We start from the raw sequence: 18,921 nt of genomic DNA, 5'->3' as shown, positions 1-18,921 counted from the left end.
GATATAAGACCAGCAGATAAAGGATCGGGAATAGTGATAATGGATACAGATGATTATACAAAATGTGTAGAATGTGAAATAAAGAATATGGATACATATGAAGAAGTTAAAAGCAATAAGATCAATAAATTGGTAAAAAGGTTAAGGAAATTGCAGAGAGACTATACAATAAAGGCATTATATCAAAATAATTTAAAAAATACATGCAGCCACATAATGCAAGAACAGGGCTAGCAAGAGGAAATCCTAAAATGCACAAAGAAAATCACCCTATGGGAATGATAGTCAGCACGATTGATAATCTAGCATACATAAAGGTTGAAATAGCAGAAAAACAACTTAAGTCACACGTTGAGAAATTACCAAACTATGTTAAGGATACAACACAATTTTTAAAAAGACTTGAATCACTAAAGCACAACCTTCCAGAGAATACAATTTTATTTTGCATGGATGTAAAATCCTTATACCCAAGTGTCCCTCGTAAAGAAACTTCAGAAGCTTGTCAAAAAGCACTAGATAATAGACTAGATAAATCAATACCCACAGCAGAGGTGCTGAACATGATCAATGTAGTTTCAGAAAACACTTATTTTACATTTGTTGATAAAAATTACAAACATAATGATGGTACAGCAATAGGCTCTAAATTAGGAATGCATTTTGCCAGAACATACATGGGGAAATGGGAAGAACAATTACTTAGAAAATCAGAAAGAGAATCTTTAGAATACATTCGGTTTGTAGATGATATTTTTGGGGTTGGGACACATGGAGAAGAATCTCTTTTCCATTTTCACAAAATGTTCAAATGAAATACACAGTAATATTAAGGTGGACCTTCGATGGACAAGAAAAGAAATAGCATTTTTAGATACCACAGTAAAACTTGAAGGTTCAATTGAGACTGACCTCTTCTATAAACCTACTGACACGCACCAGTATTTACACATGTCCTCTACACATCCAATACACACTAAAAGGGCAATCCCAAAGGGGCTAGGAAGAAGAATACGAAGAATGTGCTCAAGAGAAAGTGACTGTGTAAAACAAAGACATGTATTAAAAACAAATCCTAAAAAAAGAGGATACAAAGAAAGAATTAGAGACTTGTTAAGAAAAGTGGATAAACTAAAAAGAGATGATCTACTAGATTATAAAAATAGAGATAAAAAGGTCAAATGAGTCCCATTAGTAATGACTTACTCTAAACTTTTGCCGAATATTTCTAAGATAGTTTGGAAACACTTGCAGATTCTACATAATCCAGAAAAATTGAAAAAAGTATTTCTTACGGCCCCAGTTATAGCATTCAAAAGAGAAGCTAATTTAGGTGATATTTTAATTCACAGTAAACATAAAAGAATAATTGACAGAATAGGTTCTACAAATACTTGCACTAGTACATGTAAAGTTTGTAAATACATGGATAAAAGTAAAAATAGAATTAAACACAAGAACACCACATATCCACTAAATACTAATATCTACTGTAAAAATAACAATGTTGTTTATGGAATAGCCTGTGAAAAATATGATGAAATATAATATGTTGGAGAGACTGGAACAACTTTATATAAAATAATTCAGAACCACCTTTCATTAATTAGAAATAAAAAAAAATGAATGAACCAATAGTACAGCACTTCACCAGTCAAGGACATGACATAAATGATGTAAAGTTTGTAATATTAGAACAGCTAAAATTAGACAATGCGACATATAGAAGAATAAAAGAAAGCAAATAGATAAATAGACTGAACACAAGTATGCCAGCGGGACTCAACAGAAAAGAATGAACTAATTAATTCCAATAAACATATAAAAGTTAAAAATAATTAAATAAACCAAATTAATTCAAAAGTTGTGCATGCTGATGCGCTGGGGACACCAAACCAAGGATGATCCGAGAGCCAGCATTGCATGAGAATATAAATATAAGTTTACATAAAATAATATTAATTAGAATTAATATAGATTTAAAGATATAAGTAAAAATGATGTCACAATATATAGAACACCATTACATCATGTAAGAATAAATCATGGATTTGAATATAAACAATAACAAGTAGTTGTCATGCCGTCAAACACCTATAAATACCTCCAATGTTTTGATTCAAACACAGGCTCCCTTGAGAAAGATATGTATATATAAAGATATATATACATACAGTACCGTGAAAAAGTATTTGCCGACTGTCTGATTTTCTGCATTTTTGCACATTTTTCACATTGAATTTGGTCAGATCTTTGAGGGAGTCTGAGAGAAAAAAATGATACCAACGTTTGGTGCTTCTTTCATTTGTTTGGTGTGCAAGGTAACGAAACATGCAGTCTTCAGGTGTGAAAAAGTTATTCCCCCCCCAGTTAACTCAACCCAATTAAAGGGATAATTAGGGTCAGCTGTTTGAATACTTGGTTAACAATCAGGCCTGATTTGGGCCAGCCCTGCCCAATATAAATCTGACTAAATTTGGCCCTTACCATCACAGTGAAGTTGTCAGCACACAGGTTCTAGAGGCACATCATGCCACGATCAGAAGAAATTCCTGAAGACCTCCAGAAAAAAGTTGTTGATGTCTATCAGTATATTATCAAAACCTTATCTAGAATGCTGGTTGTTCCTGAATGAGCCAGCGTTACTTAGATTTACTTGTTTAATTATTCAACGATGAAAATAAGGCAAGATATTTTTAAAAGGAGTTATGCATTATCTGATACCACTGAATTGATGTACAGTAATAGTTTAATAATTTAGTAGCGATTTGGTATGTTACATATTCAGTATATTATCATTAGTTCTAAAAGTAGTATTTCTGTTACTTTTGGTGATGTTTTTTAAGGACTGAGGTACATCTGCTGCTTTGGAAAATGATGCATCGATGGTAAAAAAGGAGGCCTTGTCCCAGCCTTACTTGGTGGTGCTGTATTGAATTTCCTGGAAGCTGGTCGTTATCCAGAGCAGCTGCCCTGTTATGTGAAGCCTGCCTGCCTGCTCCAGATGACTCAATTCAGCTCCCAGCGTTAATGATATCTCCTCTGCCTCCGTCACCCTCCCAGCCTGCCTGTCTGTTTGGTCAGAGGGCTAAAAGAGCACTGGGCTCAGGTTACAGTGCACTAAATGATGAAAAACGAACTCCCTCCCCAGCTAGTGAGCCTTTCCTCTCCTTTCCAAGAGGCAATTTTTTAATGAACTCCCTATTCCCTATCCCTAGACATTGAAAATAATGCTACACAAAAAACAAAACTACATACTGTACATACAGTCAGCACTCAATATCCGACCCTATACAACTTTGATTTCAGTGACACGCATATCTAATTATTTCATGGCCCTTTCATTCTCTGTTTTTTAAGGAACATAAACAAGATACGTCAAAAAGACATAGCTGAAAGGACTGTGTTTAAAATAAATAGGCTTGCATTTAGATTAGTGCTGGGACAAATATCTGAATAGTCAAATACATTTTTTTTTACATGTATTCGGATACAAAAATCAGATGTTCGTATTTGCTACAAATGACAAATACCTTGCACTTATTTACTGACTCACCAGAATTTGTGCAACAAACAGGCTCCATGTGATATGTGGGATTATACACACACACATATATACAAAACCTTTGACCAGAACTCATATCTATTATTCACATGCCGTTTTGCAAAATTTTAGCGATTGTCCTTGTAACGTTTTCCTAAGAGTGGCTTTTACCTTGGCCTGCGACCATTGAGACCTTCACCATGCAATACCCAGCCTATGGTTGAAATGGAAACCCCAGTCCCACTTGCAGACAGTTCACTTTGAACATATTTGGCAGTCAATCTCGGATTCTTATTAACCTTCCTCACAATTATTCTATTGTGACAATTCTTCTATCTTTATCTTGTAACTTTTTTCCCTCATTTGCTTTTCAGAAATTTCCAGAACTTAAACATTTTTTTCAGTTATCTACACCATACTCCACTCCATTAAGGGGAAAAAAGTTTTTATTGAGAAAAAAAAAAAAAGTATATTAAATACAAAACTGAAAAACCATAATTCAAACTGAACGCAGTAGGGATTCAAGGAAACACATGTACATGGATTAGGGAGTGGTTAAAACAGAAAGTACTGATTAGAGGAGAAACCTCAGAATGGCGTAAGGTAACCAGTGGAGTACCACAGAGATCAGTATTCCTAATCTACATTAATGATTTAGATTCTGGTATAGTAAGCAAACTTGTTAAATTCACAGATGACACAAAAATAGGAGGAGTGGCAAACACTGTTGCAGCAGCAAAGGTCATTCAAAATGATCTAGACAAGATTCAGAACTGGGCAGACACATGGCAAATGACATTTAATAGAGAAAAGTGTAAGGTACTGCACGCAGGCAATAAAAATATGCATTATAAATATCATATGGGAGATACTGAAATTGAAGAAGGAATCTATGAAAAAGACCTAGGAGCTTTTGTTGACTCAGAAATGTGGGAAAGCTGTAAGCTGTGGGTGAAGCACTGTGTTGGGTTTGCGCCAAACATAACGCTTTGCATTTAGGCCAAAAAGTTCCATTTTAGTTTCGTCAGACCACAAAACTTTTTGCCACATGGCTACAGAATCTCCTGAGAGTTTTTTGCATACTTCAAACAGGATTCAAGGTGGGCTTTCTTTAGTAATGGCTTCCTTCTTGCCACCCTACCATACAGGCCAGATTTTTGGAGTGCTTGGGATATTGTTGTCACATGCACACTTTGACCAGTCTTGGCCATAAAAGCCTGTAGCTCTTACAAAGTTGCTATTGGCCTCTTGGTAACCTCTCTGATCAGTCTCCTTCTTGCTCAGTCATCCAGTTTGGAGGGGCAGACAGATCTAGGCAGGGTCTTTGTGGTGCCATACACCTTCCACTTCTTAATAATCGTCTTGACCATGCTCCAAGGGATATTCAAGGCCTTTGATATTTTGTTATACCCTGATATATGCCTTTCAAAAACTTTGTCCTGGAGTTCTTTTGAAAGCGCCTTGGTGCTCATGGTTGAGTCTTTGCTTTGAAATGTACTACCCAGCAGAGGGAACCTACAGGAACTGCTGAATTTAACACAGGTGGAGGCCACTTAACTTGATGTGTGATTGTGAAGGCGATTTTTACACCTGAGCTAACTTAGGATTACAAGGGAGGGTAGACACTTATCCAACCCAGCTATTTCAGTTTTTATTTTTAATGAATTTTCTACAAATTTCTAGAATATTTTTGTTGGACAACAGCTTATTTTCCCACCTGAGATTAAGAACATAAGAACATAAGAAAGTTTACAAACGAGAGGAAGCCATTCGGCCCATCTTGCTCGTTTGGTTGTTAGTAGCTTATTGACCCCAGAATCTCATCAAGCAGCTTCTTGAAGGATCCCAGGGTGTCAGCTTCAACAACATTACTGGGGAGTTGATTCCAGACCCTCACAATTCTCTGTGTAAAAAAGTGCCTTCTATTTTCTGTTCTGAATGCCCCTTTGTCTCATTTGTGACCCCTGGTCCTTGTTTCTTTTTTCAGGCTGAAAAAGTCCCTTGGGTCGACACTGTCAATACCTTTTAGAATTTTGAATGCTTGAATTAGGTCGCCACGTAGTCTTCTTTGTTCAAGACTGAACAGATTCAATTCTTTTAGCCTGTCTGCTCATGACATGCCTTTTAAGCCCGGAATAATTCTGGTCGCTCTTCTTTGCACTCTTTCTAGAGCAGCATTATCTTTTTTATAGCGAGGTGACCAGAACTGCACACAATATTCAAGATGAGGTCTTACTAGTGCATTGTACAGTTTTAACATTACTTCCCTTGATTTAAATTCAACACTTTTCACAATGTATCCGAGCATCTTGTTAGCCTTTTTTATAGCTTCCCCACATTGTCTAGATGAAGACATTTCTGAGTCAACAAAAACTCCTAGGTCTTTTTCAGAGATTCCTTCTCCAATTTCAGTATCTCCCATATGATATTTATAATGTACATTTTTATTTCCTGCGTGCAGTACCTTACACTTTTCTCTATTAAATGTCATTTGCCATGTGTCTGCCCAGTTCTGAATCTTGTCTAGATCATTTTGAATGACCTTTGCTGCTGCAACAGTGTTTGCCACTCCTCCTACTTTTGTGTCGTCTGCAAATTTAACAAGTTTGCTTACTATACCAGAATCTAAATCATTAATGTAGATTAGGAATAGCAGAGGACCTAATACTGATCCCTGTGGTACACCACTGGTTACCACACTCCATTCTGAGGTTTATCCTCTAATCAGTACTTTCTGTTTTCTACATGTTAACCACTCCCTAATCCATGTGTTTCCTTGAATCCCAACTGCGTTCAGTTTGAGAATGAATCTTTTGTGCGGGACTTTGTCAAAAGCTTTCTGGAAATCTAAATAAACCATGTCATATGCTTTGCAATTATCCATTATCGATGTTGCATCCTCAAAAAAATCAAGCAAGTTACTGGCACACTAACCTTCGACCAGATATTGTCTTGTGGTCTGAATCAGCACGCCTTGTTCACCTGGTAGTTAACAGTGCCATGGTAGGATGCTGTGGATGAGGCATATGAAAGGAAGAAACTTTGGTACACTCAACTAGCTACTCTACTAGAGCTGGCATTACACTTCCGCCATCATTACCAAGCAGAAGGATATCTACATCATCAGATGAAAGGAAACGCAGATGGATCACAATAGTTTACAGTAAAAGAAGCTATGTCTTAGTTGGTGTTTATCTTGGTGAGAGCAGAGTCCAACATCAACATGAAGTTTTAACACTTACTCACATATAATGGAAATCTTCAAAATTGTACAGCATTTAAAAACGCAATGAAAAGGTAGGGTGCGAGCATACACATTTATGAACAAACCAGTTAGCATAACACGTTGCATGAATCTTTTAAATGTAGCGGTACCGTGCTGCAATTAGCTTTCATTTTCAAAACAGCTCAGTTGTGTTTGTAACTTTAGAATTTATAAGGTCATACAGCAGGATTGAACGATATTGAGGCAAATGTTACTTTTTTTTTTTTTTTTTTTAAATCGCTGTCTTTATAGGTCTATATGATTTGGTAGTTACCAAAAACTCAGTCAACAACTGAAGATAATTTCATACCACTTAATTTGCACCTATAAAACATAACCAAGGTGATTTCAAAAAATAATTTTCTTATTTAAATATAGGCCTACTATGTGATAGTTTGGGTTATTCAGTCAATTTAAAACAGTACGTAGGTGTTTATTTTTTTAATTACTTTTCTATATAATTATTAGTCGAATAAACCACTACTGAGTAAGAACATTTTGCTACCTACTTTCCTTTATTTAAGAACATAAGAACATAAGAAAGTTTACAAACGAGAGGAGGCCATTCGGCCCATCTTGCTCGTTTGGTTGTTAGTAGCTTATTGATCCCAAAATCTCATCAAGCAGCTTCTTGAAGGATCCCAGGGTGTCAGCTTCAACAACATTACTGGGGAGTTGATTCCAGACCCTCACAATTCTCTGTGTAAAAAAGTGCCTCCTATTTTCTGTTCTGAATGCCCCTTTTTCTAAACTCCATTTGTGACCCCTGGTCCTTGTTTCTTTTTTCAGGCTGAAAAAGTCCCTTGGGTCGACACTGTCAATACCTTTTAGAATTTTGAATGCTTGAATTAGGTCGCCACGTAGTCTTCTTTGTTCAAGACTGAACAGATTCAATTCTTTTAGCCTGTCTGCATATGACATGCCTTTTAAGCCCGGAATAATTCTGGTCGCTCTTCTTTGCACTCTTTCTAGAGCAGCAATATCTTTTTTATAGCGAGGTGACCAGAACTGCACACAATATTCAAGATGAGGTCTTACAAGTGCATTGTACAGTTTTAACATTACTTCCCTTGATTTAAATTCAACACTTTTCACAATGTATCCGAGCATCTTGTTAGCCTTTTTTATAGCTTCCCCACATTGTCTAGAGGAAGACATTTCTGAGTCAACAAAAACTCCTAGGTCTTTTTCATAGATTCCTTCTCCAATTTCAATATCTCCCATATAATATTTATAATGTACATTTTTATTTCCTGCGTGCAGTACCTTACACATGCAAAAAAAAAAAAAAAAAAAAAAAAAAACCACGGGCTCTGACGGATAACACTGTGTAACACAATTTTTGTTCCTGGGTAGTAAGTGTTATTTCCTAATTGCTTATGCCTCAAAGTATAGAAAATGGCTATTATTCCCCACAAACTTTGCTTTTGTGACCAGGACAGTGATATTTCAAAATATCACTATTTCCAATGGGAAAACGGGCAAATGTGTGTCTTTTCATTCACATAAAGTCAGAAAAAAACAACATATGAATTCAAATTAACATGCATTTATACTAAAGTAATAGAAAAATGACTACAAAAGATTTAGAAGTGAGTAGTTTTTCGAGATTTACGATTATACTGTATTTACAGAGGGGGGGTAGAGAGGACGCCATCCAGCAATGTAGTAGTATTAGTATTATTATGATGATGATGATGATGATGATGATGATCTGTTTACTTAAAAAGAAAAATAGCTAATCTGGTCGTTTTGCTTTTGGATTTCAGGATGGGTTGCATATTTCAAATGTTCGTGGAATGTTCAGTAAACCATTCAACTAGCCTTGTTCAAAGTGAACACAGTTGGTTGTGAAAGTTCGCCTGGTTTAACGCACCTCTGCAATATTCTTATGTCGCAATATGAACAACAGAGACCAGCGTACCACGTGGTGTCTAGTTTATTTAACCAGGAAATGTACCTATTGAGACTGTCACCAAAATTTACTAGGGGCAATAATTTAGAAATTACAAATACAACTAACAGAGGTCAGAGAACCACTGGCAAACTCAGACCACAACATGGTCTCATTTGAAGTGTTTTTTAAATCCTCAAAAGTAAAGACTAAAGCTAAGGTTTACAATTTTAGAAAAGCAAACTATGAAGGCATGAAACAGAGACTAACAGAAGTAGATTGGAGTAAAATAGAGAAAACACCCACAGAAGAAGGATGGTTGTTCTTCAAAAACGTAGTACTAGAGGCGCAAAACAATTATATCCCTAAAGTAGACAAATCTAAATGTAAAACTAAATTGCCAAAATGGTTTAATAGATCAATTAAAAAAAATATTCAGCTAAAAAGGGCACTTTACAGAGCATTAAAAAAGGACCAATAAGAAAGTACACAGAAAGAGTACACAGAACTGCAAATGCAAGTCAAAAAGGAAGTTAGAAAGGCCAAGAGAGAAATAGAAATGAACATTGCTAAGGGAGCTAAAACTAATTCCAAAATGTTTTTCCAATATTACAACAGCAAGAGAACATTCAAAGAGGAGATTAAATGTTTAAGAGATACAAATGGCAAAATCGTAGAGGAAGAAAAAAAAATAGCAAATATGTTAAATGATTACTTTTCACAAGTTTTTACAAAGGAAGATACTGACAACATGCCCCACATGTCATCCAGTTCCTATCCAGTTTTAAATAACTTTAGCATAACTGAGGCAGAAGTGTTAAAGGGACTAGGAGCTCTTAAAATAAACAAATCCCCTGGGCCGGATGAGATCCTCCCAGTAGTACTCAAAGAAATGAAAGAAGTAATTTACAAACCGCTAACCAAGATCATGCAGCAGTCTCTTGACACAGGGGTGGTACCGACAGACTGGAAAATTGCAAACGTAATACCGATCCACAAAAAGGGAAACAAAACTGAACCAGGTAACTACAGACCAGTAAGCCTGACTTCTATTATATGCAAACTTATGGAAACTATAATAAGATCCAAAATGGAAAATTACCTATATGGTAACAGGGTCCTGGGAGACAGTCAACATGGTTTTAGGAAAGGGAGATCGTGCCTAACTAACTTGCTTGATTTTTTTGAGGATGCAACATCGATAATGGATAATTGCAAAGCATATGACATGGTTTATTTAGATTTCCAGAAAGCTTTTGACAAAGTCCCGCACAAAAGATTAATTCTCAAACTGAACGCAGTTGGGATTCAAGGAAACACATGTACATGGATTAGGGAGTGGTTAACATGTAGAAAACAGAAAGTACTGATTAGAGGAAAAACCTCAGAATGGAGTGTGGTAACCAGCGGTGTACCACAGGGATCAGTATTAGGTCCTCTGCTATTCCTAATCTACATTAATGATTTAGATTCTGGTATAGTAAGCAAACTTGTTAAATTTGCAGATGACACAAAAGTAGGAGGAGTGGCAAACACTGTTGCAGCAGCAAAGGTCATTCAAAATGATCTAGACAAGATTCAGAACTGGGCAGATACATGGCAAATGACATTTAATAGAGAAAAGTGTAAGGTACTGCACGCAGGAAATAAAAATGTACATTATAAATATCATATGGGAGATATTGAAATTGGAGAAGGAATCTATGAAAAAGACCTAGGAGTTTTTGTTGACTCAGAAATGTCTTCATCTAGACAATGTGGGGAAGCTATAAAAAAGGCTAACAAGATACTTGGATACATTGTGAAAAGTGTTGAATTTAAATCAAGGGAAGTAATGTTAAAACTGTACAATGCACTTGTAAGACCTCATCTTGAATATTGTGTGCAGTTCTGGTCACCTCGCTATAAAAAAGATATTGCTGCTCTAGAAAGAGTGCAAAGAAGAGCGACCAGAATTATTCCGGGCTTAAAAGGCATGTCATATGCAGACAGGCTAAAAGAATTGAATCTGTTCAGTCTTGAACAAAGAAGACTACGTGGCGACCTAATTCAAGCATTCAAAATTCTAAAAGGTATTGACAGTGTCGACGCAAGGGACTTTTTCAGCCTGAAAAAAGAAACAAGGACCAGGGGTCACAAATGGAGTTTAGAAAAAGGGGCATTCAGAACAGAAAATAGGAGACACTTTTTTACACAGAGAATTGTGAGGGTCTGGAATCAACTCCCCAGTAATGTTGTTGAAGCTGACACCCTGGGATCCTTCAAGAAGCTGCTTGATGAGATTTTGGGATCAATAAGCTACTAACAACCAAACGAGCAAGATGGGCCGAATGGCCTCCTCTCGTTTGTAAACTTTCTTATGTTCTTATGTTCTTAATAAAAACGTGTGGTTCAAACTTGATCAACAGCATTGAGATCAGAATACAGAATAAACAGTATATCTAGTTTTATATGTAATTGTGGACTGAAATAAACGGTTGTATATTATCATATTTACCTTGATTCATGAGCTTGCAGCGATCCTGAATTTTTGTCGAAACTGGTGTTTTTAATTTGTTCTATTTTTTTGTCTGTAGCCGAAGAGCTGCTAGTGTATTTTGAGAAGTGAAGTTGTGTTCCGCACACAGCAGACTAGATGTACTCATGTGTGATAATGAAACTCACTTAACAGTAGACAAGTAAGCATCTTGCACCTTGTTTTCACAGTCAAGCCAACTTGAGTATACACCCTTATTGTCCCCCCAGAACTGCGTTTCCATGTTTTTGTAAAATTCAAGTTGGCCTCCAATTTGGGCGTGCACCTGAGTTCTTTGCTACCATTTCACTATGTAGGCTGGTCCGAATTAATTCGGGCAGAACAGAAAATACGTCACTAATCAAGGAATCCTGGGTCTTAGCAACAATCTCTAAAGCTAGTGTCAGATGCAAATTACGGTTAGAAAAAACAAAATAATAGCTTACCTATAATTTAACTCCATAACCCCCCCCAAAACACTATTTAACATGACAGCACATTATGCAACATGGAATCATGATGAAACATTATTACTGACGTTTGGGGAGATCGGGTCATTCAAAGTCAGCTTCAAGGATCTTTTCGAAATCAAAGTTTTCAAAATATAAGCTAAGTTTTAATTTCTATGGGTGTGAGTAGGAAGGCGCTCCAGTGTAGGGAAAAAAATTAAGGTCCACAATAACAAAAGATCTCAAAACATATGATAGTTTAGATGTGATTTTAGGGCACCGTCCAATATCACAAGACAGTCTGCAGTGAATTTTCTAGAAAAGTATTCATTATCATGTTTGGTGATAACAATGTTACAATGTCAGTAATGATGATCCAGTAATCTGGTTACCTGGTTACTATCTGACCACCTCTCGCAAGAACAGGAGTGAGACTTGTCCAGCTCACGTAATAACTCGACAAACTCAGGAAACCCTGGAAACGCTATTTTTTTGCCAATTCACGTTGCACTTCAACTCGAGTTTTGCAAAATTCAGGCTAACCCTGGAGCACTTGAGTGCACTCGAGTTAGCTTGACTATGGAAACGAGGTATTTCTGTCCAATGAGCCATCAGAACATAAATAAACAAACAAATAAAAATCTCCCATTCATTTGTAATGCTTAGCTCCATTACGCTGTTCAGTGACTAACTTTCTATTTAAACAATGTCTCATTTTCAATCACTCGACAACACCCAAAAATGTTCATTAATGATCAACAAAATGAGAATACGTAAAATAATAAAAACTAAAAAGATGTAAAGCTGGTACATTCATATCTTAGAGAAACTGGAAAGGAACGGGTAATAAAAACAAGGTAAAGCCGGCAAACTGTACAAAAAAAATAATAATAGATGGACGCCCATCTCTGGTTTGATGTTGAGTTTATAAACTAAAACACCTTCATTATCTCGTGAGTCACTTTAGAGCGTTAAATACTGCAAGTGTTTTTTTGACCTACCTTAATTCCTGTACACTGACTGACTCCGGGTAATATATATATAATATATATATATGAAATATATTATATATATATATATATATATATCGAGTTCGACGGTATATATATAGTTATAGTGGTTTCTCTTTAACAGTCATTTCAAGGGACCAACAAATAAGTGAATACATTGCAAATAAACTACACTGGATAACTGCATGTCCCATTCTGATCACAGAATTTTTTTGTAAAGTGTTAAACTATTGGTTAATTTACTTTTTTATTTCTTATGTTTGTGTGATTCTGTATTATTTTATATAACGTTGTACCAGTTTTTAGAACTTATTTTATTTAGTCACATTTTTGGCAAAATACACCATAACCAAGGTTGCTAGTTTTTTATGGCTAAATTTATATCTTTTAACGTTAATTAAAATAGAATGTTATATAATATTTGATATATATATAATATATATATATATATATATCTATATATATAGACAGGGCAAAATATATAGACTATATATATATATATATAATATATGATATATATATATAGACACACACACACACACAAAACTCGCATCAATTTTCATTGGACACAATTGGGTATCTTATATATCCTGTTTCATTCTTTTTGTTAACTTTGTCACGCCGTGAAAACACAAGCGTCAATTATTATCATTGTACAATATATATTCTTTCTACTTTCACCCGAAGTACACACCTCTGAGATATTTTAAACTTGTGATTAATTATTGTTTAGTTAGCTCAATAAAATATATCACCTCTCTTTGTCTATTCTATTGTAAGCTCTGCACCGTGTCCTCTGAACTGCTATGACGTCAGCACATCCACAGTTCTCGCTCATTCCCGTCATCATGGACGCACTACCCCCGCCCAACCCTCTTCTATCTGTCACTTTCAGGAATCGGATTGCCTGGCTTTCCTCCTTCCAGCAACTTGATTTGCTCGTCAGTCCCTTTGCTAATTTACATGCCCCCCCAAATCCCCCCCCCCCCCCCCCCCACTCCTCGTCTGACACGCACTCCGTCTCTCGACACGCCCCCTCGCCATATCCGACTGTCAAAGAAGCAAACAAAAAATAAAAATAAAAACCATGTCATAAAAAGAACGGGAAAACCCCCGGTTCTCGCCTTTTAACTTTTAACTTTTATTTTAAAACTACTAACACTTTACAGTATTGAATTGAAGTACCCTATCCAGCCCACCTTAATACAGCGAAAACTAAAAAGACCAAGCTTTCTTTAAACGAATCAAGGCGATACTTTAATTGTTTACCATAATAAATAACAAGGTAGCCCCGAAGATCAGCTGTCTACATTAGGAGACCACTCACGCAAGGCCGTTATTTAATATTAAGGCTTGACAAGAAACTACAATCAAAGTGCACTCCTGTATTATAACGCCCGCCATTTTGCACCCGAGTCACTGACTGACATCGTCATAACAACGGCCTGGGCTTGAGGAGCGGCTGGGCAGCCAATACCTGCACCCCGGGCTCGTACCGCACTTTGTGAGGGCTGAAAAAACACAACAGCAAAATCAACACTGTTCTCAAGCGGTTCAAGTGCAAAACAAAAGAAAATGAGTAAGGAAAGTCTCGGTTCACCTCTATGTTTCGCTGGGTTTTTTTTTCCCCGGTAATTTTTGGTGTTTTTTTTTTTTTTTTTTTTAAGGAATCGGGTTGTTGTTGTTGATTCGCGTTGCTGGGTTCTTGTCGCCAGGACTACCGTGGCTATGGCGCTCCGTCCTCACCGGGGCAACTGTTGCTACCCACCCGCCTTCTTTCCTCCCACCCCTCGGACGCGATTGGGCCGCGGCAGTAAACGCCTGTGTCAAGAGATTTATCATAATTGAGCAGTTGAACTGTCACACAAAAAAGCCTTCTTCTGATTGATCAAATCACGCGTCAATAAAGTAATGACCCTGTCCTTTAAAATCCCGCCTTCTACCCCCACGATTAATGGCTTGTATTTCTGTCAGTCATTCATTCTGATTAGTATTGGACAAAATCGGTGTCAATCATCCTCAGACTGCCTTCCTTTTAGGCCGAAGGTCCCACTTTTGATCATGTTGTGATAGGTCAGGTTTGTACTCATCATACTTTAAGCGGACTTTGATTGGATTAATTTTTTGCCAATCTACGTGACCACAGCTGAACTACAGGCCAGAGTGTACAAAGAACACGGGCAATGCATCGTGGGTTATGTAGTTTTTTAATGTAGCAAAAGTAATAAACCCGTTAGCCAACGTTTCACGTACAGACCGTGAAAAAAGTAGATACCGCCCCATAGGCTGTAGCGCCTGCGAATATCTGAGTTTAAAGGAGGGTCTCGCTGTCAGATTTTCACTGCGGTCAAGCTGTCAACCAGCTTCCAAATATCAGGCGTTTGGAAATGCCGGTCAGGCTATCAGACACTGTCTCGCAATCAGAGGCTTAACTTGTATAGCTAGTTTCCCTGTTTCAGGAGAGATTTAAAACTGCACTGGAACTGCGCTTTCAAAAAGGATGAAACACGTAATATTTAATAAGTATGAAAGAAATCTCACTATAGCTTATTGCAACACAGTCAAAGGACGATTCCGTGTTGTGTAAATTACTGAGAACATACATTTTCGCTGCTGACTATTACAATGTATTTGACGATAGATAGATCGATCGATCACGAGTTTTGATCACCTCCTCCTCCAGTCGGGAATGTGGGAGAAGCAGTTCCACTGGGAGCTGGTCCGGTTTTTGTGAGTCTGGCATGCGCAGATAATTAATTACCAGGTTCGCAAATAATTTTGTTCTAGTCATTGCCCAACTGTATATGTCTTCTGCAACGAATTTTCATATTCTATGGTCGATTTACTTAACAATAATAATTATAATCATAATAAACAAATATTCGTGTTTTTTGGGTTTTTTTGTTCCTGTAGTTTCGTAGCCTTATTGATTGCTTGATTAATGTGTTGTCTTAAGACATTTCTGTTATCTTAATAGAAATAAATATTATTAATATGTTGTACTACTAATATATTTTCTCAATAAAGGTTAAAAATAAATTTAAAAATAGTTAATAATGCTGATCATTTCTGATGATGCTCAATTTATTTTCTGCTTCGCTAAAGCAAAGGTACCCGCATGTTTTCATGTTAGTAAATACTGGGAAAGATTAAGCTTTGATGTATTTTGTATGAATAGCTCGACGATTGTCCATCCTACTAACTAAACGGACAAAAAAAAAAAAAAAAAAAAGGCATTTATTTACAGTAAAAAGCCATACCTTACAGTAAAACTGCGATATCAATATTATCAAAGAAAATACCTTTTAAATTGTGTTCAAATCATTGTTCTAATTGTTTTCTTAAGCATGCCTGAAAAAAGGGGCTCCTTTAATTTGGCAGGAGTTATCGGAGTTAGAGTACTGTGTATGGATTTTAAAGCATGACGGGTTTTTTAGTGATGTAAATAATGAACAATATGGACGCTTTCAGTGCGAGATGTGCTCCTCCCTTTCTCTCTCTCTGATAAAATTCCAAAACAATGTATGAGTGACAAGAAATAATCTTTTCCATACCTGTATTGTCTCTTGCTAAATTCGAGCCTTTAAATTATGACAGTTACACAATCTGGAGTAACTATTGCTCTGGAGCAAAAGCTTTGGAAATCACCCTGTAAATACATTACAATACTCAAGTAAAACTGGGAAGCTGACAAAGTAATAGTCTATAAGAGCAATGTTATTAAATAGAGAAGCTAAAGGTTCTGCCAGCTTTTTAAAACGTATGTACAAATTATAATACTAGTGTATATTATTGTACTAGTATATAATGATAGTATACAGAACTATATTGATTTTCTTTTCACTTTACTGTATTTGCAGAGAGAAGAGACAGGAAGTCATTAATAAAATTGAAGTGAAGTGTAGATTTCAAGGGAAGGTGGATTAAAAAGCAGACTAGAAAAGCAAGATTAGAAATGAAAAGGTAGATCATAAAGAAATATAAGATAGTAAAATGGCTTGGAAAGGAAACAGCCATCACCGTTTGATTTTGGATTTCACACAAAAAAGAAGCATAATGAAACTATTGATACAACAGTATCTGAAAGTACAGATACAGGAACTATGCCATCTATTCAGGATGTGAGTATAGCTCGTGAGAAAGAAGAAGGTTCTTCAGGTAGCTGCTCAGCATTTAAACAGTTGCACAATGAAAGTGCATTTGATGGACAGCAAAACATCAACACAACAACATCTCTGTCATCTGTTCAGGATGTAACTACATCTAATGACAAAGAAGTGAGTTCAAGAATTTCAGTTATAGCAACATCCACATCTCTAATATCTGAATGCCCTACTTCTGAAAACATGTCCTGTCATGAACATCCTGATACAGTCAAGGTAGCCTCATGGATGCACTGGAAATCTGCAAGACCCTAGCTGGCTTGTCAGAATGGAAGGGTTATTGTTCTGTTTGCTCCTCAGTCAAATACCTGGGCATTCACAAAGAAAGCCTCTTAGGCCTGATGATGCTTCCATAGATGGAACAACTGCCATGGTCTTGAAGCATGGTCTTGCTTCAAAGTCACATAAAATATGTTTGGAAATAATTTAGCAACAGGAAAAAGAATTGATCAGAAAAACACCCCGTACTGCTGAAGCAAGGTTTGTAGAGGCAAATATAAAAAAAATTGAAACCACTGAAAAATTGTTTAGGGTAGCCTACCTGTGCGCAAAAGAAAATATGCACTTTACAAAACATGGGGAAATTGTTCTGTGCCATGAATTGAATGGTGTAGACATGGGTCAAATTCTTGCATCAGACCATGCAAGTGCAAACATTTTACAACATATCAGTCAGGAAATGACCAAGGAGCCTGTAAGTTATATTAATCAGTGTGATCACCCATTTTCTGTGATGGTAGATGAGTCCACAACAGTAAGTGTAAAAAAACTGATGATGAGAGTTTTGCCTTTTTGTGGAAGCAATTCCTGCAAGCACGTAGTACCAATATTAAAAAAAGATTCCCGGAAGGCCTCTTGATCTCCTCAAGAGTGCTGCACAGGACACAGTGTCCAGAAGAAGAGGAGGCCAGGGTAAAGTATGGCGATGCAGAGGTCCTCCAGCTGGCAAAAACTGTGAGACTACGTGGGTACGCTGTCCATGTTCTGGTTGCCGCTTCCCCACTTGTTCATGTTTGGTTGTTTTTTGCCTTTTTAGTAGTCTTTACGCTCAATTTTAGTTGGTTTCTCTCTGGTTGTTTGTCCGTTTGCCCTGTCTACCGCGGTTACCTGCCTTGACTGCCATCTCTCTCCCTCGCTGTCTCTGCTGCTACCTGCTTGGACTGTCATCTCTGCCAGCTACTACATGCCTAGACTGCCATTTCTTTGCCCGGCTGTCTCAGCCGCTACACGCCTGGACTGCCGTCTCTCTGCCTGGTTGTCTCCGCTGCTACATGCCTGGACTGCCGTCTCTCTGCCTGGTTGTCTCTGCTGCTGCCTGCCTGGACTGCCGTCTCTCTGCCTGGTTGTCTCCGCTGCTACACGCCTGGACTGCCGTCTCTCTGCCTGGTTGTCTCCGCTGCTACATGCCTGGACTGCCGTCTCTTTGCCCGGCTGTCTCTGCTGCTGCCTGCCTGGACTGCTGTCTTTCTACCCGGCTGTCTCGCTCACCGTTTCTACCTGCTGCTGTTACCTGGCTTACGTGATTGCTTCGCCTGCCTCCGCCTGCCTGTCTGCAGTGTTATCTCTGTTAATTGGTCTCTAGTGAGGTGTTCTTTCCTGCTTGCCTGGTGAGCTGGGTGCTGGCTGGGTGTTTCCTTATGGCTTGTCGGTGGTCGCTGCGGGTTGTGTTGTTAGTTCTTCTGCTCTCTGTGTGTGGCCTGGACTTTGCTATCCCTCGTCGCCGGTGCCTTGCTGTGAGGAGTTCCTAGATTTGCAGTGGCTGGTTCAGTCACTCACTGTTTTCAACTGTGGATCTCCGATCTCTGGCCCTCTTGACAAGGTCATCTCCACTATGGTTTTAAGGTACTCTCCTTCTCTACTACTGCATTATAAACAAAACTTCATTGTTGCTCCTTTTGCTTACAGTAACTGTTATGAACTTGGGAGTGTAGCAGGGCGGTAGGAAAGCCCTGCTGTTTAATGTATTTTTGTTTATTTTTAGAACGGGGTCTCCCCCTCCGCCCCTGTGTTATTTATGTATTATGATTTATTGTGTTTGTTATAAATGACCGCATAGCCGTGTGTTTTGTATATGTTTTGCA

At 37.5% G+C, this 18,921-nt stretch overlaps 1 protein-coding gene across 6 annotated transcripts in view; it reads left to right on the top strand.

Moving 5' to 3' along the window:
- Positions 1–18,921, top strand: part of LOC121304548 (MHC class II regulatory factor RFX1-like) — a 175,286-nt gene that overhangs the window by 46,543 nt on the left and 109,822 nt on the right. The window lies entirely within an intron of this gene.

Source organism: Polyodon spathula, chromosome 38 (genome assembly GCF_017654505.1).
Source record: "Polyodon spathula isolate WHYD16114869_AA chromosome 38, ASM1765450v1, whole genome shotgun sequence".
Classification (NCBI taxonomy): Eukaryota; Metazoa; Chordata; class Actinopteri; order Acipenseriformes; family Polyodontidae; genus Polyodon; species Polyodon spathula.
This window is presented reverse-complemented; position numbering and strand designations above follow the sequence as displayed.